Here is a 24,699-nt window from a genome sequence, read left to right as displayed (position 1 = left end):
AGAATTGTTATTGTTTGGTCTTTTTTTTTTCCAAGTCAGCCTACCACAACAATATTGAGAAATACCTAGAGAAAAGCCTGACATTTCCTTAAAAACATGATTACCCAATCACTTTCTATTTTAACTTCATCACCAGTTTCTCTGCCTCCTCCTTCTCTATTCACTTTAATCCACTATTCTACCTACAGAATTATACTGAGGAAAAAAAAACTTTTCTTGCCCTTAATCCTCAAGTAAAATCCATAATTGTCTCCATTGGAGCGCCTCCTCCATTTCAATACCAATCACCACCTCTTTGGACACCAAACGTTGAGATAAAATTTGTTAACCTAAACACATTAAGGCATATGGGGGAAAAAAAAAGCAGTTTGTGGAGTTATGATCTCAGTGAATAAAGGAACAGGCTTGAAGGGCTAAATCACGTATTGCATACGTTCTGTTTTTCTCCAACAGACGAAAGAGGTCGTGCCGGAGATCTTAGAATGCATAAAGGTATCTAAATCGCTAGGACCTGATCAGGTATTTCTCAGAACTTTGGGGGACACTTGGGAAGGGATTGCTGTGCCTCGTGCTCAGATACTTGTATCATCAATAGCCACAGATGAGGTGCCTGAAGACTGGAGGACGCCATTATTTAAGAAAGGTGACAAGGAAAAGCCAGGGAACTATACACTAGTCAGCCTGACATCAATAGTGGGTAATTTATTAGAAGGAATTCTGAGGGACAGGATTCACATGCATTTGGAAAGGCAAAGAATGGATTAGGGATAGTCAACACTGTTTTGTGCATAGCAAATCATGCCTTACTAAATTGCTTGAGAATTTTGAAGAGACAACAAAAAAAACTGAGGATGGCAGAGTGGTAGACATTGTCCATCTGGATTTCAGCGAGACATGCAACAATATTCCACACGATAGACTGGTTAGCAAGCTTATTTCACATGGAATACAAGAGGAGCTAGCCAACTAGATACAAAATTGGCTCAAAAGGTAGGTGACAGAGGGTGGTGGTAGAGGATGGCTTTTCGGACTGGAGGCCTTGACCAGTGGTGTGCCACAAGGATCGCTGGGCCTGCTGCTTTCCATCATTTATGTAAATTATTTGGATGTGAACATAGGAAGTATGGTTAGTAAGTTTGCAGATGACACCAAAATAGTTACTGTAGTGGACAGTGAAAGTGGTTATCGCACAGTAAAACTGGTCTTGGTCAGATGGGCAGAGGAGTGGCAGATGGAGTTTAATTTAGATAAATGTGAGGTGTTGCATTTTGCTAAGGCAAACCAGGGCAGGACTTAATGGTATGGCTCTGAGGAAAGTTGCTGCACCGAGGAACGCAGGTTCCTTGAAAGTTGAGTCGTAGATGGACAAGATGGTGAAGATGACATTTGGCATGCTTGCCTACGTTAGTTCAGTGCATTGAATACAGCAGCTGGGAGATCATGTTGCAACTCTACAAGTCATTGGAGAGGAATACTGTGTTCAGTTCTGGTCTCCCTGCAATAGGAAAGATGCTATTAAACTTGAAAGGGTTCGGAAAAGATTTACAACAATGTTGCTGGGTTGGAGGTTTGAACTACAACGAGAGAATGAATAGACTGGATTTTTTTCCAAGAAGCATCATAGGCCATGGGGTGACCTTGTACAGGTTTATAAAAGCATGAGGGGCATGGAGACTGTAAATAGACAAGGTCTTTTTCCCTGAGTAGGAGTCCAGAACTAGAGGGAATATGTTTAAGGTGAGACAGCAAGGATTTAAAAGGAACTGGAGGGACAATCTTTTCATGCGGAGAATGGTGTGCGCACACAATGAGCTGCCACAGGAAGTGGACGAGGCAAGTACAGTTACAAATATTTAAAAAGCACCTGAACGGGCACATAATTAGGAAGAGTTTATGTGCCAAATGCTGGCAAATGTGACTAGATCAGTTTAGGATATCTGGTTGGCATGGACAAAGTGGACCAAAGGGTATGTTTCCATACTGTATAACTCTTTGACTGTAATGGTTTCTTCATCCATCTGCCTAGTTCAGCTTCCTTTGCTGATCCTGCAATGTTTGTCCTACAAAAGTCGCCTTTTGCTTCTAGACACCTCCTTTCCCCATAAGCACAGGGATTAGTATTCTTAATGTGTCGCTGCAATCATGAACAGAGTTGGGAGAAAAAAAACTTTGTCTTGGCATCCCCTTTTTTCTGGTGCCCACATTTATCTAATATATTGCATTCAAATGGATATTCAAATCCAGATTAGGATTCAACTAGAGTACTGTATCCAATACAGTACACAATAATTTACAGATGTAAAAGCATTCGGAAGTGTACAGACAATATTCAAGAAAGTTGTACATCTCGATCTCAAATTGCTAAAAACTAAAATAAATTTCCAGAAGCAGGGATCACAGTCTTAATGTACAGAATAGGGCATTTAGCACTGAGAGGAGAAATTTCTTGGCTTAGAGAGTGGTGAGCCTGTGGAATTCTTGCCTCTACAAAGAGGGTGAGGCCAAAATATTGAAGGATTTCAAGGAGTTAGATATACTTCTTAGAGGTAAGGGATTAAAGGGTGTGGGGACAACACAAGACAGATATTGAGTTAGATAATCAATGATTGTAATGAGTGATGGAGCAGACTTGAACGACTGAGTGATACACTCCTGCTCCAATTATCTACTTTTCTAAATCATTTCAATGTGTTCAATGAATGACTCAAGGTAATTGTGGATCATTGGTCAAATATGGATATGAAATCAAAATATGGGAGCTGCTGAAAATCCAAGATAGATGCTGGCAAAACTGGGTGGCAGGTGAGGGAGACACTGAGAGGCACATACAGAGTGCGACAAACAGAGGCAGAGCGAGACAGAAGAACAAAAGAGATGATCTGTGATGATCTTGGTCAGGGATGATCAAGTCACAAAAAAAAAACTCATGATGTAACCACCAAAATGGGTGGCAATGGAGATAGCGACAACAAAAAAAAACAACAGTTTTACCGAAATGAGACATGAAAGCTACATATAACCCTTATAAATCCATCACTAAACCCTAAAGAAACAAATAAATCAAAAGATCAATCCAGCAAAACAAGATAGATAAAAAGAGGAAGGAACAAAAAAAAAATCACAGATGGGCAAGAGATTAAGTTGGTGAACTCAATTTTAAGTCCATAAGGCTAGAGTGCACAGTCGAAAGATAACCCTGTTATCCCTCAAGGTCTATTCCTCATGAGATCGGACTAATGGTCATCGAACATAATATGAACTCATTTCTCTCCATCAATGGTGCCTGACCTGAGATTTTGCAGCCTTCTTTGCTCCGATACGGATACTTCAACTAAAATCTTGGACATGAAAAATGGTTAGATTCAAGAATCAGCTACTCCATGAAACTTCTATCAATCATAAATAAAAACACTTGAACACCAATTCTATGTTGAACATGCAACTTTGCCAACTATTCTTTCAGCTTGTCCTGCAACCATTAACTACTTATTACTCACCCTAGAAAATGATTCTGTCTTCTCATCCAACTGTAAGAAAGAGAAAATTATAGATTAAGAAACTAAACCTGGATATAAAAATTTTAAAAAGAATCTCAGCATCTTGAATACAAAAGAAAGAATGATGCAGTATCTCAACTGTATTATGCTAAACAAAACTGAGAATTTAGCTTGTTTTTATCTAGTTGTAGTTGTGGTCTGATTTGTACTTGTATTTCATCATTTGGATTATACTTACCAACAATCAGCTCATGTACATCAGAAAGTTAATTTAAAAGTAATGTTCACCTACTCATCAGGTTCTAATTACTCGCTATTTTGCAGCTGATAATCAATATCCAAGGATCAACTTATATTTTGCTCAAGTTACAATCCCATGGTTTTGGCATGGGTCTCCCTCAGCCACTAAAGATATTATTAGTAATAATATGCTTTTGTATTAGTAGCCAGGAAAATACATTGTTGAACTGATGACTGCAATCTAACTAGCACTGGAATAATTGCACCCACATCATAACATCTACTGTGTCTGTCACACTACACTTACTAATCACCTTCCTGCACTGTAATTGTTCAGTGATGTGGCCACTCAATCTGTGACATCCTTGCTGGTTCTATTCAAAAGGAATTCACCTACTGTCAGTCCCTTCTCTTTGTGGCAGTTAGTGTTTCCTGTTCAGGTATTGGTCTGATTCTCTTTGAGTACCGTGATGGAATCTGTCTCCACCACACCGAATCAAATCAATCCAAATGATATTTTGTATAAAAAAAATCTTCATTTTGCCAATGGATCTTTAGCTAATCAGCTGAAATCTGTGCCCTCTAACACTTGACCATTCTAACAAGGTGAACAGATTCTCCACACATACGTTATCCAGACACTTCATAATTTGAATACACAATCTCTTAATCATGTCTCTTCCAAGGTGAACCCAGCTCTCTTAATCTTTCTGCTTCAATTAAATTCCTTGCCCTGGAACCTGTCTTGTAAATCTTTGGTTTTTTTGTCCTTCATAGTGTCAAGCCTGGAACATACTTTGTGATTTGATAGCACAGCGCCATAATTTGCAATATAATTTGTGCCAAAATGTCAGCCCTGTACACAATGTTTACTTTCAATAACAATTGAGATACAGGAAAACTGGTTGTACTGTACAGAAGAATAGGAGATAAGTGCTTCTATTTCCCAAAATCCGGGTAACAATGCTATTGATTTAAACTCTGCTTCTGTTTCTTTTATACACAAGCTCAAGTGCAGCACTAAACATTACCTGCCAGGTCTTTAGAGCTTGCAATATCTTTCTTCACTGCACGAAATGCATTGCTGTTGTGCAGTTCCCATAAAGGCAAAACATGTTTTAACATGTGCTTACAGTGACTTGAGTGATAATTAGCTAATGGACATTGGAGTCCAATAACAACAGTATTGCTTAACTGACTATCCAAAAAGTATACTAGAACCATGCAAGTATTAATTCTCAATCAACACCACCAAAAGAGATTACTTGTTCTCTTGGAGAGCTTGCGCACAAATTGACTGCAACTCTTCCAACAGTAACAGTAATTGCATGTCAGAATTATTACATTGCCTGTAAAGCACTTTAAAGAGCCCAAGATTATGAAATGTACTATGCAAATTCAAACCTAATGAGATATGCCAGTTCGAGCCCAATTTCACAATCAAGTTACCAAGACTCGTATCTTGCATCAGGATTCAAATATTGAGCTGATATACATAGATCACATAGTCTCCATTCAGAGTATATTCAAGGTAATTTTTGGAGCTGGCCTGAAAAGTTATGTGCAGTTTTCTTCAAGCAAGCCTTTCTGAAAACTAGTAAAGTCAGGAAATTTACATCAACATTGTTGGTAAATGAACAACACTCAGGTGCTTGGGCAGAACAGCATAAGGACCATATCAACATACAATATTGTAAGGCCCTCATTTTAACAAACAATTCCACACTTCGGGAGAGAAATTATTTTCCCCTGAATGATTCTTTTTTCTGTAATGCATAAAATCTATTTTATACCTCAGCAACTGAGATAATGGAGATGGTCACTAAATGTTGTTAGATTCACCACCATTCTATAACTGAATATTGAAGCTTGCGTAATTGATGGTGAATAGGAATCAAAAGCAGGCAACATAAGGCTCAAAGTGATGAAAGATCACTCAGGCTTTGCTACAACTCTACACTACCAGGCACAAGACCACCAACTCTAATGAGTTTCACTTCCACATCTGGAACTGGCTGCGCATACATAATACTAAGCAATTTCAAACTGAACTGTGAGGGATTAGTAGCCTTTAACACAATGATTCTATAAAAACTCAACGGACCCTCCTAGCGCCTCAAAATGCATGTAAATATAGTATTGTCTGTGAAACATGATTTTTGGTTTGTTTGGAGAGAGTCAAACTCTATTTGTTAGTTTTCTAGATATGCTACTATTCAAAAACAAACTGCACTGGTGACTATGTATGTGTACAAAGATTGTGTATGAATAAAGTATATTTTTGAAATTAAAAAATACATTAACAATCTCATTCCGAGTTAAAAGCCAAACAAAACTAGTTATCAGGTTAACCAGCGTACACGTAGACATATACATAACTTCGGAGACCAATTAAGAGAATTTCAACAGGGAGACTAGGATCCTCTTCAACACAAAAACCTGAAGAACCAGATGTAAAATGTAATCTGAACAAGTCAGGACTTGCTGAGCATAATATCAGCTTTGAATATTACAAGATTAAATTGTGGAAGGATACTTAAAACCATTTTTAGGACATGAAAATATACATGCAGCTGTGTAGAAAACCATCTATTAAAAATTCAAGGAACTTAGTTGGTGCCTTAATGCAATATTCTGCTAATTAAATTAAATGAAAAGGATACTATCGGACAAAATACTCATCGACTTCAATGATCACACATCAAGTACAGTACACGTATTTCCACATAGTTATGGTTGCCATGACATTCGAGTGTTTATCAAAACAGATAAACAACTTTACTATGAATTGGTGGGTGTAATACAGTTGAATGCCAAATTAGTGTAAAATGCCTCAGCTTTTTAACTCTTTGTATGACAAGGTTCTTCCAGAGATATTACCTGGTTGAAATACTATAATTTAAAATATCCATAGGAATCAAATGAAAGTAAGTATTGAAGTTTATATCTCAATCATGAAAGGGCAGCACAGTGATTATATGTCTGAATGAATAATTCAGGGGCAGACGCTAAAAAAATTGGATAGAATAAGTTCGATTCCCAAGTGACTGGACAATTTTTTTTAAAAAATCTGGAATTCAATAGCCAATGTGTCACAGAAATAGTTTCATGAAACTATCATATCTTCATGAAAGCCCTCTACTATACCAACATCGTTCAGGGAAGAAAACAGATCCATAACCAGTCTGGCCCATGCGCAACACTTGACGACAGCAACGTGATTGACTCTTAACTGCTCTCCAAAATGTCCAGTAAGTCACTATGTATCACAATTGTGACAAAAAGGCTGAACTTTAAAACCATACAGACTTGCACACATCAATCTAGTCCAGCAATTTTTGACCGGTGTGCTGTGGCATTCTGATGTGTTGTGACATGATGCAGCATAGTGCAAAACTTTTAGGAAACAGCAGACCTGTGCTTCAAGGCCGTGTTCACATTCCCAATCTCTTCTGGAGCCTCGATCTCTGTTATTGAAGGCAATCTTTGCTGACACCAAGTGCTGCAATCGCATGACTGGGTTGAACTGTTCCCACCATCTATTTGTGTGCAGTACTGTCACTCTGTGTGCGGGACCAGTGAGTATTTCATCTTTGGCTTTTGAGCAAGTTAAAAATCATACAACACCAGGTTATAGTCCAACAGGTTTATTTGGAAGCACTAGCTATTGTGCACAGAATCCTGTGTCTTATCATCCGGCTCCACAGCTACCAGAGAATAACCTGGTGTTGTGTGACTTTAAACTTTGTCCATCCCAGTCCGACACCTGCTCCACCACATCATGGCTTTTGAACGCAAGTAAGCTAATGTTGAGTCAAGATGACTCAACAGAGCTAACATGGACTTCACATCAATTCTCATAAAGAGTCATCTAGATTCGAAACATTAGCTTGCTTTCTCATTATGGATGCTGCCCAACCTGCTGTGATCGCCAGCATTTTTGCTTTCAGTACAGATTCCAGCATCTGCAGCAATTTGCTTTTATCTTTGGCTTTAGCCCTTTTCTGATCTGAGCCAGAAGGATTGCTGCTGCTAATCTTCAGGTCATCCAGAGAGGGGCCAAGAATTGAGTGTGAGAGTTGTTGCACACCAAGCAACTCTTGCTCGGGCTCGGCAGTTCATTCAAGCTCTTTATGGTCGGGCTCAGCTGCTGCCACCAGCAACCAGGCTTCCTCTATGTGACTGGGTGCACCACAACCATTAAGATGGCGACACACTATGAGTAGCACAGATGATGGCTCGTATGGATAATGGGCAGTCAGTGAGAAGTACACGGGAGTCTTACCGCTCATTCGGTGTCTCCATACCTACTACGGAATAGCAAATGTGATGCTTTGGAGCAATAAATTCAGCTGGAAAAAAAATGTGCTATAGAATTTTGTATTTTATTGAGGTGTGCCTTGATACTGAAAAAGGGTTGGTACCCACTGATCTAGTAGTCACCAGGTTGGGTCATACAGGGACGTCCACTCATGAAGGCTGTGCAAAGTTCTCCTCACTCAAAGCAACATACAAGGAGTAGGCCATTCAGCACCTCAGGTTTTCCCCACCATGCTAGATTATTATCCACAATAAATGTCACTAACAACTGAAAAACTCATCAATACCTGCATAAATGCTCAATGATTGAGTTTTCACTGCCCTCTAAAAGGGAGAGGATTCCAGAAATTTATCAACTTTAGGGAAGAAATCTTCTTCACAGTTCGAGACAACTTGCCTTTTATTCCGACAGAGCCCCTTCATTCTGGACTCAAGGGAAACATCCTCTCTGTCGCTATATTATCCATTCTTTTAACATTTTCTAAATTTCAGAGAGATTGCCTCTCATTCTTCGAAAAAGCAAAAGAATGCAAGTCTCACTTCCTAATAGATGACCATCATCCCATGAATACAACCGAAGAATCCTTGTTACGCTCACTCTATCACAAATGTATCTCTTCCTTCGACAAAGGGACCATAACAACACAACACTCTAGCTACGTTTCATTAATATTCTATAAAAATTGAAGATTACTTTGCTCCTATATTCAAGTCGATACCTGGGTATGAGCCAAATTGGAAACTTATTCTATAGACTGCTCAACACCAGTCTCACATTATAAGAGGGAGAAACAGAACCTTGATAAAATTGCAAGAAATAAAGATGGACACCAAGATCTTCTCTCACTCTTTTCATATATTGAAAAAAGTGGAAATGAACATTGGCCCTTTAGAGAATGAGGCTGGTAAATTATAATAGGGAACCAAGAAATGGCAGAGGAGTTGAATAAATACTTCACATCAGTTCTCACAGTAGAAGATACTTATAGCATTCCAAAGTTACTCAATACTTAAGGGCCAAGAGGAGGAAAGGAAATAGATACAATAACTATCATTAGAGAATGTAATAGTATAGAAAATTTACGCAAGTGAAGATGAAGTAGTTCTCTGTGAGAATATGTATAGGGTATAAGCAGGCAGGGAAAGAGTGAGTTTTGTGAAGCAAGAGGTTCAGTTGACGATGACTTAGATCAGATAAGAATTCACAGTTAACAATGGGGTGCTGGAGGCAAGGGTAATGGGTTAACAAGGTGGAAAAGCATTCATTATGTAGAGCCAGTTAACAATATTAGAAGCTTTCATAATGTGAGGTCAGTTTAACAACATGGAAAGTATTCGTTATATGAAGCCAGTTATTCATTGTGTAACAGCAAATGGCTTGATCTTTATTATTGACACTCGCTGATTGTAGCAGTCCCCCAATCAATACGTACGTTGATGGTCCTCCCTATAAAATGACTATAAAGTACCCTGAGAAACTGCTGTTCCAGAGAAGACTGAACTCCTGTCTCTGTGCACGTGGACGATCGTTCTCTCTCCCTCCAGGGCCCGGAAAAAAGATGAAGGAGGGAAAGCCACACCGTGTTTCTGAGCATTTTGCTTCGACTGAGGGGGGAAGAAACTGGATGACACCCGTACCTGATAAGATGCATCCTTGGACATTAAAGGGATTATCTCTAGAAATAGTGACTGCCTTGGCAGTAACTTAAAAGGGCTTAGAAAAGATTTATAAGAATATTGTTTGGATTAGATGGTTTGAGCTGATGCGGAGAGGCTGAACAAGATGCAGCTATTTTCCTCTGAAGCAGAGGCTACAGCTTAGCCTTATTGAGGTTTATAACATCATGAGGGACATGGATAGAGTGAATAGCAAAGTCTTTTTCCAAGGATAGGGGAGTCCAAAACTGGATGGCATAGATCTAGGGCAAGGGAGGAAAGATTTAAAAGGGACCTAAGGGGCAACGTTTTCACACAGAGGGTGCTGCGTATATGGAAAGAGTTGCCAGAGGAAGAGGTGGAGAGGGGGATAATTATGACATTTAAAAGGCATCTGAATGGCTACATGAATAGTAAGCGCTTGGAGGGATATGGACCAAATGCTGGCAAATGGGATGAGATCAGTTCAGGATATCTGGTCAGCATGGTTGAGCTGGACTGAATGGTCTGTTCCGGGCTACGTAACTCCATAACTCTACAATTACAATCATGGAGTTGTACAGCAATGGAAATAGACTGTTTGGTTCAACTCGTCCATGCCGACCAAGTTTCCCAAAATACACTAGCCCTGCTTGCCTGCATTTGGCCTGTATCTGTCCAAATCTTTCCTATTCAATACTTATTTGAAATATTGTGACAATACCTGCATCTACCAGTTTCTCTGGCAGTTCATTCCACACAGTAAACCCATTTAGAAAACCAATTATTAACTTTACAGTCATAATGAGTATGTAAACTGATATATAACTTTGCTTTTAATTTTTGTATTTGAATCGGAAATAGGAGAACCATCTTGTTGACCAAGGTGATCCCAAACCCCATCCATTGTCAATGATCTCACTCGAACTGGAAGCACATCAGTTGACCTCAGTGCTCATGGCTGATAAGGATTGGAGTCTCTACATGGATTCTTGTTCCTGCTCATTGCTCAGAAACCATTTTTATCCTGTGGAGTAGCAGGAAATGACAGAATCAAGGTCCACTTAAAGTCAGTGTGGATTTGTCTTTGTTTCTGATGTTGCCTTTTGGATTAGGTGTTAATCAAAGTCCATCTACTCACATTGGGTGGATGTGAAAGATTCAATGACACTATTTTCAAGTAAGATCAGGGAATTAGCACCAGTGTTCTGGCCAATAGTTATTCCTCAAAAAGAAATCTGATAATTATTACATTGTGGTTTGCAGGGGGGTTTGCAGTACACAAGTTGGCTGTTGCATTTCCTATTTTACAGCAGTGTCAACACATCATAAATTGCTTAATTGGCAGTAATATACTTTGAGGAGCCCTGGGGTCATGAAAGGCACTATACAAATGTAAGTCTCTTTTTCCTTTTACTTTAGCTCTGCTTTGAATCGAAATAATTGGCTATCATCACAACATACCTTATATTTAAAGAATTCGAAAATGGCACTGAGAGCCTCTGTTACTTTTCTAGTTATTTCACAAGTCTAGGAAGAATATAGTAAAGGCCTTATGGTTTACCACCAAAATCATTTTGCAAACTTACATCTTTATGTGGTGACTTTAACATAGTAAAACAGCCCCATGACTATTTATGGAGTATTATCAGACAAACTCTTACACACATTCACATATGAAGGCAGAAACTAAAAGTTTTGCCAAGATTTCAGTCTTAAGAAACACCTAAAGTAAGAAAAAGGTGAAGAGACAGCAAGAAATGTCAAGAATAAATTGGAGAATCTAGAGCCTAAACAACTGAGTGCATGGCTGCCAATAAAATTGAAAATACAGGGGCCAGAATTGGAGAAATGCAAAGCTGTTCAAGTGTTGCACAGCTATTCAAGTTCAAGATTAAGGATCTGTTGAGGCAACACAGGTTAGGAATTGTCAATTGGTGTTTCTGATGGGAAAGAACCTAACGTAGGTCATTGAGGTGTGATGGCCAAAGGGCACTTTGTCAATTAGCCAAGGTGGGTCACAATTGTAAGAATTGGAAGGATGGATAACTTGATAAACTGTTCTGATATTCCCCCCACTGATAATAGGTAACAACAGAGTTGTATGTGCAATTCATTGTGAACACATGTGGAACAAGAGAGCTTTAAGATACATTGTGTGCTGGAGGTTAATGTGCTGCAAGTTATTATTTTTAAAAATTAAACAGTTCATGCCTGAAGAACTAAAAGCACTTTTTTTCAAAAATAAAAAGGAACTGTTTCAGGATTGTTCTTCACTAACGTTCAATATTTAAGTCTGACAATATTAAAACACATAACAGCAAAGTGAGCTAGCAAGTGCTTATGATCAATTACATCTCAACCAGTTTTTAAACAAACCTCAAGAATTGCTTCCCACCTTTAGAAATTGCCGTGAAACCCTTCTCTGTGTGTCATGCAAAATTCAGTGTGGTGCTAATCTGACCTTACCATTTGCATATGTAGGAATTCTATCATGAACGAGTTTACTAAATTGGTATCCACCAAGATGCAAATAGCTAAGCTGTTCCGTTCAAGACCTTTCCTCAAGGACACTTAGGATGCAACAACCCAAATGGTTCCTTGGAATAGGCAAACTTAATTCTAACACCAAAGTGGAAGTGAAGTCTGTCTGCTCTACATATTCAGAGGCAGTAAATGAATCTTCCTTTCTGAATCCTTAGGTTATAGAAAAATACCAGAAGTCTGAAAAACTGCCAATGTTAACACCTCTATTTGAAAAGGGAAGGCGACAACAAAAAAAGAATTATAGGCCTGTTAGCCTAATATCATTTATTGGAAAGATGTTAGAGTCTATAATAAAGCATGCAATAACAGAGCATTTAAAAATGCTCCTAATATGATCAAGCAGAGTCAGGATGGCTTCATGAGAGGAAATCATGTATAACAAATTTACCAGGGGTCTTGAGGAGCTAGCAATAGGATAGATTAAAGAGAAAGTAGTGGATGTAATATATGTAGATTTTTACTATGAGTTTGAAAAGACATTCGACTACTGCATAATGTAGGAGCCCAGGGTGTTGGGAAGTAGATGGAAATGTGTTGCTGGAAAAGCGCAGCAGGTCAGGCAGCATCTAGGGAACAGGAGAATCGACGTTTCGGGAATTAGCCCTTCTTCAGGAAGTAGTATGTTAGGGAAGTAGTATGTTAGGGAAGTAGTATGTTAGGGAAGTAGTATGTTAGTTAGCCAATCCTCTATACAGGATAAGACAGAGTTGGAATAAGGAGAACATGTTCAGGATGGTAATCACTTGTATGTGCCACAGGGAACAGTGCTGGGTCAACAAATATTTATGAGACATACTAATGGCTTGGATGAGGAAAACGAATGCTCTATCGTCAAGTTTGTGGATTACACAAATAGGTGAGATGACAAGTAGTGAAGACGACACAGAGTTTGCACAAAGATTATTGACATGTTAAATGAGTGACCAAAAAAGTAGCAGCAGGAATATGACCTGGGCAAATGAGAGGCATACTTTGTCAGGAAGAACAGACAAGCTATTTAAATGGAGAAAGACTGCAGAAAGCTTTGGAACAGTGATTTGGGAATCCTCACAAAAAACTAGCATGCAAGCTCAGTGGCTAATAAGGAAACCAAATGGTGCATAAATCTCAGGAGGATTTGATGAAACAATAGTTGGATTGGTTGGATAACTATGACCAGTCTCATAACACAAGGAAAGGTGTATGGTTATTGGAGGCAGTCAGAAGGTTCACTAAGCCAAAACCAAGTATGGAATTGGTTACTGATACTAACATGCTCGGATTGAGGATTGGAATTCTTGCATCCTGTGTAGAATATGGCCAGTAGGAACTGCTATAAGTACCTGTTACTAGTTCAAGAACTGGAGAGGGAGGAGGAAGTCAATGATATGATATTGGAACACGGATATGCAAGGTAAAATGATTTCAATATACTTGAAATAGGTCACTTGTCACTAAATTTAGATTCCCAAATTAGCTTGTGATCTCTGCAATACTTAACTATTACAAAAACGCTAAAGTACTCAAAGAAAGCAAAGGCAAAATGAAGGTCAGAGCAAATGATTTAAAGAATGACAGGAACAAGCATAAAGAGTATAAAGAGCATAATTAGATCTCAGTTCTCATGCTGAAAAACAAAGAATATACCAACACCTGTGAATTGTGCCAAAGTGAATTTGTCCTGTGGTAACAATGTTTTATTCTTATAAAACGGATTCACACCTGCACAGACACTCAAAGTTTTTGTAATTGAGAGATTCAACAGTTGAAGTTCTCTCGGTGGCCCTCCCAACTTCCCCTCTCAAAGTTGAGCTCAAACAAAATTCTTGTGCCTGTATCTCAGCTTGCAATAAGCTTTGTTTATCTGCATTTCAAGCTCATTAACACATACTGACACTGATCCCACTGCTTTGATTTTAAAATTCTCATCTGACAAATCACTTCCTCGATTCTACCTACCCATGATTTCTGCCAGCCTTACAAACCTCTGTGATCCCTGCCCACTTCACTTTTTGGCTTATTGTGCATCTCTGATTTGCTCCATCAGAGACAGTTGAGCATTTAATTGTTTGCACCCTCAAGGCCTGAATTTTCTAGTCAAACACCTCCTTCTGTAATGGAATCCTTAAAACTTACCCCTTAAAATGAACTTCTATCTTCATACACCTTTATGGCTTGGGATTATAGCCAAATTAGGAGTAAACTAATTGTTGCTTATTCCATTTTTTCATTGACCATACAATCTCAATTTAAAAAGGAAGTGACATTGTCAATGAAATTTAAAGAAAAAGGTTACATAATCGAACAGTTTCAGAAACAAATCTGCCAGATTCCTTGAGTAACAAATAACTAATCAGTTATTGCAAACAAAATTTACTCAAAAGGAATATGTAATAGACTAAAGAGCAGTAAAACAATTAACTGCCTGTCAACATAAGTAGTCATCTTAACAATTCCTTCATCTGCCCTCAAATTAAATCCACTGGAGGTGGACAGGCTGATTTGAAAGTCCAGCTTCGAGAAATAACAAATCTTCCTTCAACATTTGAAAACAGTAAACATGGAGCATGAAAAGAGAACAAAGAAGTCAATAAGCTAACAAGCTCAGGTTCTCCACACAAGATAATGGAATATCCATACGCTGAGGATTGTAAGGTATAAGTATACACAACTTTCTCTCAACACTTTTTATATTAGTTTAAGTAGATAAAGTCACAAAATGACACCAGATTGTTTAATCATGCTTAAAACTGTAGGTTGCATTCACAAACATGCAGTTCTACAATCATTGCAGTCTCATGGTTTTCCAAAAGTTCAGCAGGTCAGTTACCTGACAGTTCAAAGCAGAAGATTCAAATAGGAATACATCTAAAATGTATTACATAACTAAAGTTATCAGAGATCACAAACAAAATTGATAAAACTGCACATAGGATGGCCACCTCTTCAAAACTAACCGCAAACCACACAGTGCATATGTGCTCACTCACACTAAAGGGATCTGGAGTAGAAATATCATCCAAGTCCGAGACCACACTTCCCCTGCGGTTTGAGCGGCTAAAATAGTCAGCTATCGATCCACTGTGATCAGAAAAATCAGAGGACTGCAGAGAAATTGCAAAATAAGAAAAAGTGATGAAACCAACATGGGATACAGAGCATTCTAAAAACAAATGCACGGTAATTAAATTTTTTTGCAGACCATGTTTGGTGGTACAACAGTAACACAGTTTCCTCACTCAAAGACTGCTACTCAAGATAAAGTTTCAAACTCAGAAGGAGCATTTCTGATAACTTCTGATCAGAAGTTATTTATTCAAAATGTTAACTTTGCCTCTTTCCACAGATGCTGCTTGATCTGCTGAGTATTTGTAGTATTTTCTGTGAAGAGGCCTGAAACTTGTTTCAGGAAGGCATCTTGGACAACGACAAGGTGGCTCTCACAATATAGCATGTGACAAACAACAATGTGGCAGTCATTCGTGTATTATTGAACAATCATCAATTCCAATTACAAGGCTGCTGGATTTGAATGAGATGTTAAATTGGAGTTCCATCTGATGGATGTACAAGCAGCCATTGCATCAGCCAAGTTCTCCTGGAATCTGACCAATAATTATCCCTCAAAAGACCATGACAGCAGATTATCTGATCACCTATCTCAGTTCTTGGTGGGACCTTGCTGCATACAAATTAGCTGATTTACTACGTAACAATTGTGACTACATTTCTAAATACTTGATCAGTTGTCCAGCACGTTGAGATCATGCAAGGCACTATATAAATATAATTATCAAATGTTGAAGAGTTCAAGCTGCCTCTGTAGATGTACGGCAAGGGCACATATATAGATGTTTGCAGTCTCAGTAATTTCTTTTGCACTGTATTATGTTGGACACAAAACAGCAACTTCCTTCCAGGAATGCTACACTCTATGAGATAGTCTTGATCTCTTGCTGCTAGCAATTGTAGCTTTTCCTTTAGCCTAGGTGGTTGAAGACAACCACCACTTAGGTTAGTGCATGGCCTATCCAACCTGTTTCTGTGCATTTAAGACAGCTATGATCTCCCAAGTGATCCTTCACCCACATCTTGTCTGTTACATTTGCAGCTAATTAGAATAGGGATATCACCAAGAAACATCCAATTAGCATGTTAAATGAGTGAGCTAATCCATGTTTTATATAGAATTATACAGAGTTTTATATTGAATTATAAAGCACAGTTAAAGTTATAAAACAAATCTGAAGCAAATTTGCAAATACTAATAAAAAAATGGAAAAACAAATGTGTTTTTGGTTTCATTTGGTCACAACCCAGACATGTACAGTGTGAAGGACACTGGTCATGAAAAACGATGCATGCCATTGAAAAACAATAACAGTGAAGAAACATGCGTTTTTTAACCAGTCATGAACAAAACAGATGAGCCCAGTGATATAAGCATACAATTAGCAAGTACATTTACAGTCTAATCACATTTTCAGTTTTCATTTCAAGATAATATTGGTCATTTGCGAGCTTTAATTTATTTCTCCTGTTGCTAACGTGGGCCTCCAATCAACCAACTCGTTGCATGATCTTTTTATGGCTTCAATTGAGACAATCTTGTCACCAAGAACGCTTTTCTCTTCTGTTCAAAAAGTGACAAGTCATTCAAGCCATTAACTTGTCGTCTGCAATTGAAAAACTTTTGTTTACTTCATATACTTATTATTCTACCTATACTAAACACTTGCTATGTTTACAATTCTACAGCTGTCCATTAACTTGTCTTTTACAGTGTCTTATACATGTTGACGGGAAACAAAATTGATTTCATCTATGGTAATAATCTTTACCATCCCTGTTATTTCAAATCTTTCATCATGAGTATCGGCTGGTACCAGAGAACACATGCTGACATGCATAAAGAGCTCACCACACTGTCACGACGCCCCCGGCTGATATTATCTTGGGACACGGTACTCATTTTCTCATCATCTGAATTCTATCAACAGTTCAAGTGAACAAGCTATAGAACAAGTCTTGATTACATGAATCTTATCACACTAAATAGTATAAATATTTTCAAAATGACTGCATTTCTTTAACTCAGACACGAACTGCACAAAGTTGCAAATAAGGTGCAAGTTCATATTTTAAATAAATCCAACCTTGTTAATAACATGCACAAGATTTTTAGTGAAAATGTAGTAGTTATATTCCAGTGACACAACTCCAAGAAGAAATGGTTCCGTAATGTGCGGAGTTCCCGATTTCAATGACTCTAGCAGAGGGCAGGTTCATTACTGGTGGACTAAACTCTTAGACCAGGCACAAGCTGTGCATAATACAATGAAAGCAGGCTAAAATTTCTCCTCCATTAAAGATTTTAACAAAAGCCCAAGAGAGTCAATCTGCAAAGCATCACTATCATCAAACATAGGTAAGCTTTCCATCCACAAAAATGAAAAAGATCAGATCAGAATTCCTGCCTTGGAGTTAAGACGCATGCATGGATGAATTGTATTTTTAAAATTTGATTTCAGAAAAAGTACACCTTTGCAGTTAATATTACAATTGTAAAAGGACAGGGATAGAAGATGCAATCTGCAAAATTTAGAAACCCATGAGAAATTAAGTGGTTAAGTTTTCATCAGTAAAAGACTTTAGCCAATTTAAATGATGGCTCCACACCTTTGGAGTCTGATTTTGTGGGTTCTTGGTGGACAAGCTATCACTAAGACCAGCGTGGCCCTCCTTACCAAATCACACCCCATCTCCAACAGCATTTCTTAGTTCTTGAGTATCACTCAGATTGCATCTCTTTGAACATCCTTTTTCTTTATTGTTCAAACCAAAATAATCAAGTATCTCATTATTATACAGTCACTATGTTCTTTTCTCATCCAATGCAAAGATCCTCTTATCCTCATTCAATCTCTACCTCATATTTTCTTTCTCTGAATACTCCCTTAATCTCACCCTTTGTACCAAGTATCAAGTTTATATCTATATGTATGGTTAGCCATGCCATTTTGTATGGCCTGTTTACACCAATGAGGTCCATCATGGACAAAATCATCCAATAGTCATTACATTTCTCCTTCTCACCCTATTTTCTGTGTATCTGCTCCTGGTAGGAACTGCCCCAAGTTAGTTACAACTGCACACTCTTGTGTCCAACTTTAGTTCCCCACAATAATTCATCACAATCCTTCTGATCGTTGTTATTTGTACGCTACCCTCTACCTTTAATGCTGCTATCTCCACTAAAACCATAACTCTCACACCCTCATTGCTTCTTGTTATAGCCATCATTTCCACTTGCTTAGATCCCAAGGAGACAGATTTAAGCATTTTTGTCAGAAAACTGCTTTAGTCATTTATTGTCAAACATGGCTGGATCAGAAAACATTACTGGGTGCTACTCTGTCAAAGCTGATAGTTATTCCAGGATCCTTTGGAACGTCGAGAGAGGTTTGGACTGCTCCACAACAAAGACTTAGAAACAGAGTAGGCCATTTGTTTTCAATCATAATTGCTTGTTTCCTCAATGCCACTTTTCACATCTCTATATCATAAAGTTGTGAAGCTCCAGAAACTATCAATTTCTGTGTCCAATTTGCTCAATGAAGAAGCTGGGGGTAAGAGAATTCCAAAGATTTACAACTCAGTGAAATAGTTCCTCATCATCCAAGTGTTAAATTACTTGCCCCTTCTCCTCAGATTATAGCTCCTGGTTCCAGAGTCATGAGCCAGGGGTAACATCCCATCTATATCCACCCTGAAACAATTCTGTAAGTTACAATTAAATCACCTCTTATTCTTCTAAAATCTAGAGAATAGTCTGTCTCCTCAGACAATTCTGCCATCTTAGTGATTAATTTTGGGGAAACCTCCTTCTATGGCAAGCATATCCTTCCTTTGCCAAAGGGTCCAAAACTGCACATAATACACTATATGAAGTCTCAGCAAGGCTTTCTAACTGCAGCAAGACATATTTAGTTCTGTACTCAGATCCTATTAAAATTAAAGGAGTATAATTGCTTGCTCCAGCTGCTGCTCCTCCATCCTCAACTCCAACAAGCATGAGAAATCCGATTTCTTTGGAATTAAGACTGACAACTATTTTGATGCCTCTGCTGCTTCTCTTTCCTTCACCCAGCAAGGTTATAGCCTCAAAAGTACATCTCTCCACATTCCCAGCCTAAGTTCTTCTTTCAAGCATTCAATATTGCTTTACAACCCTCAAATTAGCCAACATTGCTGATATTCTTCAGATGCTATACCCCTCCTCTTCAATCTGTCATAACCACCCCATTCCTCAAAAAGGGGGTGGTGTGTGCATGCATGTGGGAGGAGAGAGCAAGCGAACCAGAAAAGAAGAACAGAAGTCAGACAAAGGAGTGTGGTAATGCATAGGTGGACTGGAAAGGCGCTGTTTCAAAGTTTAACCATTCGTCAGAAAGTCTGCAGATCAGTGTTTCTACTGGAACTTAGACTGTGAGCAGCTCCATTTCTTCTCAATCAGACCAGAATGTTGAGTGACTCAGCTGAACGTCCGAATTAAGATTTAACTGTTCATAAACTTCAATACAATAGGATTTGTGCAAAGCAATATCAACAGAAAACTGATGCTGTGCTATACATGCGCACCTAAGACAGTGTGCATTATAGCCCATGGTGATAAATAATGTTCTTGTACTATTATGCACTCAGAATGTCTTTGCTGTTTAGGTTTCTAGCATTTCGAGTTAAGTAAAGTATTATGGAGTGGTTCACATCAAAACATTTGATGTACAGTTATTAGATTGTTATTGTGATGACTAATTAGTATTCATCTAAAAATCAATGCTAGTCAGCATGCCAACGATGCGCACAAATTTATTTTTGCAGAGATAAGACATTTTCATTTCAGTGTTATTTTCACATTAAAAACTATACACCTTCAGTGTACATGCTGTATAAATTTCTGTGGCAACAACTTATACCTTGCATAATTAGTTTCATCATCAACATTTTAATACATGAAATCAAAACTATTCAAAATGCAAGACACAATTCTTACCAATGGACTATTGTGCCCTGAACTTGCTCGAGAAGAATAACTGTATTCAGATGTCTGGGGGAAAGATCAGGGATGTTAAAAAATGTAACAACGCTGCCTCATAACCAAAAAACGTTTTTCTTGGAGTCTTCGTTACACATTGCAGTAAACTTACAGTTCTTGAACTAGATCTCCGATTGTAACTGTAAAGTCTCTCATCGCTTAATGACACCTACAAATATAAATATGTGTTAAATGCTTACTTATTAGAGAAATGAGCTTAACTCAGCTCTCATATGGTCAAACAGGTCAGCAGAACAGTCAAAATCAACTTCAGGCTTCATGAAAAATCTGGCTTTCCATGGTCTATAACTGAATATTTGTCTATGTCAAATATCTGAAACATTCCAATAATTGACTTCGAACCTATATACACACACAAAGTCACATCTAAAATTAGAGCTTCATGAAAATCTAAAACTGTATCAAGAAATGTCAAACATATCAATAGTTTGGTGGGCAAGAAAATAAACAAGCATTGCAAATGTATCAGTACTATCAAAGTCAGTCTTCGATCCGATTAATGTTCCCTCAACTTTTGATGGTTCAGTCAAAGCATTTCCCACAGTCAAAGACAAACTGTTTACTAACAGCCATTATCTTGTGTAAGCACACTTCTCTTGGAATTATAACATTGTGTTCACGTCCCACTTCAGGCAACTAGAGCAGCTAATTCAGGCAGACATCTCAGCTTTCTACTTGTCAGAATATTATTTGGTTGAGACATTAAAAAAAGATGATACCCAAATGTTTTGAGGTGGAAATAATACCTGAAATGAGCCGATTGCCTTATGAGGGAAGGCTAGACAGGCTAAGCCTGTACCTTTTGCAGTTTGGAAGAGTCAGAGGTGACTTAATTGAAATAGATCCTGAGGGGATTTGTTTGGGTGAACGTTGCAAGTATGTTTTCTCTTCTGGGAGAATCTAGAACTCGGGGTCATAGATTTAAAAAAAAGCGATTGTAAACCCATTTAAAATGGAGAAAACATTGATTTTGAGCGTTGAGTATCTTTGGAATTCATTGCCTCAAAAGGCAATGGATGCAGAGTCTAATTGTTTCTTGATTCTTGATTATCAAGAGGATGAAAAATTATCTGGAATATGCAGCAACATAGAGTTGAGGTTAAAATCAGATGTCATATTATTGAATGGAGGAGCAGGCTCGAAGGGCCCACTATTGTTCCTTGTTTGTATGACACTAATTTGCTAAGCAGGGAATCATCTCCTGGTCAATATTATTTTTAAACAACATCTAAACAGATGATCTCATTATTATTAATGATAGTATGCAAAATCATCACTGTTTATAAGACCAGATGATGTTGAAACCTAAGTTCAGACACATTGGGCCAACAATCACTGGAGTTTAAAAGAATGAGGGGTGATGTTTTTGAAATGCAAAAGATAGTAAGGGGGAATTTATTGGGGTGGGGGGCATGGTGAGGATGTTGCGTCTTGCTGGGGAGTTGATTAGTGGTCACAGTTTACAAACAGATTTCACTTTTACGATGGAGATTAGGAGAAAATTTCTCAAAGTTGTTAGGATGTGGAATTCACTTCCTCTGAAATCAGCAAACACTGAGTCACTAATTTATTTGTGGAAGAGTTCTGACAATTAAGGATGCCAAGACTTAAGGGGTCAGAAAGTCATATGGAACCAAGACCATAATCTGATCAGCCACGATCAAACGGTCTATCCTACTATTAAGACCTGTATTCCTATTACAAAAACATAAGATCATGAGAAATAGCCACTAAGTTGGCCATCTGTGGAATTAGCGCTGAAAATGTGTTGCTGGAAAAGCGCAGCAGGTCAGGCAGCATCCAGGGAACAGGAGAATCGACATTTCGGACATATGCCCGAAATGTCAATTCTCCTGTTCTCTGGATGCTGCCTGACCTGCTGCGCTTTTCCAGCAACACATTTTCAGCTCTGATCTCCAGCAGCTGCAGTCCTCACTTTCTCCATCTGTGGAATTACCTGCTTAGTGAAGCACGTGAGACAAGTTGAATGCTTTTAAAGCAAAGATAGATAGATTTTCGAACAATAAAGGAATTAAGGGTTATGGTGAGCACACAGGTAAGTGGAGCTGAGACCACGAAAAGATTAGCCATGATCTTACTGAATGGCAGAGCAGGCAAAAAGGGACAAATGGCCTACTCCTGCTCCTGTTTCTGTTTCTTGTGTTCTTATTTGGCTCTTCAAGCCTGCCTTTTTATAAAACCTTTTGAACAACCAGATGTCTCAAAGCAGTAACAGCAAACGAAGTGCACAAGAAATGTTCTTAGTGTCATGTGTGGCAAACAGGACTGCTAATAACCACGTGGCAATGTGACATTAGGTTTCAAAATAACTCCCCCACTCTTTTGAAAGCGTTATGGGATCCCACCCAATTAGGAAGATGGGGCCTTGTTTAAAAGTCTCATCCAAAAAAAGTACGCACTTTCAACAGTTGAGCAAATGGACTGAATGGCCTACTTCTGCTAGTGTCTTATGGTCTCGTCAAAAACTGTAAACACAGTCCTGTCAACCCTACAAAATTCTCCTTCGTAAAGTCTGGGAGCTTGTGCCAAATTAAAGAGAGCTATCCCTATAGTACAGTCATCAACAATGTGGCTTACAGACCATGATCCTGACACAATTGCCATTTGATTAGATCATGGCTGACCTGATAATCCTCAACTCTACTTTCTGCATTACCCATAAGACATAGGAGCAGAAGTATTTCGTAGAATCTCTAAAGTGCAGAAACAGGCCATTCAGCCCAGCAAGTCCACACTGACTCTCTGAACAGCCTTTCATCCAAACTCACCAAATTACCTGATCCCTATAACCTTGCACTTCCTATGACTAATCAATCTAACCTACACATCCCTGGACAATCCACCTAAACTGCACATCTCTGCATGTGGGAGGAAATCGGGGCACCTAGAGGAAACCCACACGGACACAGGGACAATGTGCAAACTCCGCACAAACTGGAATTGAACCCGGTCCCTGGCACTTTAAGGCAGCAGTGCTAACCACTTGAGCCACCCAAAGTACAAACAATTTCTGGAGTCTAGGTCAATGCTAGTTGATCCGTCTGGTTTCATTTAATTGTTTTAGGTTGTATCATCATTTGATACAAGTGTATGGCTTGTTAGGCTATTTAAAGGACTGTTGAGAATTAATCAGTGTTGAGGGTCTGGACTCTTATTTTGGCCAGAACATGTATGGATTTCCCCAGAGGAAATCGGCGTTACTAAAGCAGGTGGCTTTTTTTGTCCTAATCTACAATAATTAACATTAGATTAGCTTTTCATTCCAGATGTTACAGATTCAAATTTCCCCATTTTCCATGGACAGATTTGACCCAAGTTCCTTGAACATGGGTACAGGACTCTGGATTACTGATGAAGTGCCATTACCTATACACGACCATCTCCTCTTCTGCAAGATTTGAGAGCTGCTTCTGGGCAGTCAGCCTTAAGCCTGTCCAGCATCTTAACAGCCACTAAATCACATTTAAACCTGAGGGGGTCATGACTCAAATGCACGTGTTTTTGAGTTCCTGATCCCTAAACAAAACGTCAGCCCAAAAAATCTGAAATAATTCTTCTCCAGAAGTACCTCTGCTTATTTTAGCTTGCAATGAGCGGTCTGGATACAAATTAAATTTGCTAAGACTACTAGTGCCTTTTCACTTGGCACTGATCACCACCTTAGATTCTTATTTTTTATAAAGTAAGTTGTGGGTTCAAGTCCCAGTCTAGAGTTGGGCATGAAATCTAGCAGAAGACTTCCTTTTTATGGCAACGCAGTAATGCTGGAAGTGGCACCTTTACAGTTGAAAAGACATTTTTATTGTTGATAATTGGACATGAAAGATTCTAAAAGTATGATGTGAAGAGGAGCAGTAATGTTCCCCTGGTGTCCTCGGCACCATTTGCCCTTCTACCAAGGCCTCAAACAGATGATCCCATCATTTATTTAATTGTTGTTTATGGAGTTTTATTATATAGAAATTGCCACCTATCTCTTAAAAGAGACTACATTTCAAAGGCACTTCAATCAATCATCTAACACAGTGGGACATCGCTGTGATCCTGCAAGGGACTACTCAAACCAAAATATTTTTCTTTGTTTAGGACTCAAGGAGCAACAGTCAAAGATGATGATTATCCATTCGGAGTTCAAATGCATATCATAATGAAAAGTGTACAACTTATGTACATATTAATGTCATCTTTGGAGTTTGGATTTTGAAAGGTGGCATTTTGGTAATTATTTCTGTGAAGGATTTTCTGTAAAAGTCACTCCTTCTGTAACAGTGATATAACAGCAACATGTTTACCGAACATCAGGAGAAACTCAGCAAGTCTGGCAGCAACTGTGGAGCAAGAAAC

At 38.5% G+C, this 24,699-nt stretch overlaps 1 long non-coding RNA gene across 1 annotated transcript; it reads right to left on the bottom strand.

Moving 5' to 3' along the window:
• Window positions 1-3,497: 3,497 nt before the first annotated feature.
• LOC122547299 lies at window positions 3,498-22,130 on the bottom strand. The gene is made up of 5 exons (XR_006310962.1): window positions 20,426-22,130; window positions 20,272-20,325; window positions 17,140-17,208; window positions 15,209-15,322; window positions 3,498-3,527 (listed from the first exon to the last, which is right to left on the bottom strand). It is a non-coding gene; the product is annotated as an uncharacterized LOC122547299 (long non-coding RNA).
• Between the last annotated feature and the right edge of the window lie 2,569 nt (window positions 22,131-24,699).

Source organism: Chiloscyllium plagiosum, unplaced genomic scaffold (assembly GCF_004010195.1).
Source record: "Chiloscyllium plagiosum isolate BGI_BamShark_2017 unplaced genomic scaffold, ASM401019v2 scaf_9238, whole genome shotgun sequence".
Lineage (NCBI taxonomy): Eukaryota > Metazoa > Chordata > Chondrichthyes > Orectolobiformes > Hemiscylliidae > Chiloscyllium > Chiloscyllium plagiosum.
This window is presented reverse-complemented; position numbering and strand designations above follow the sequence as displayed.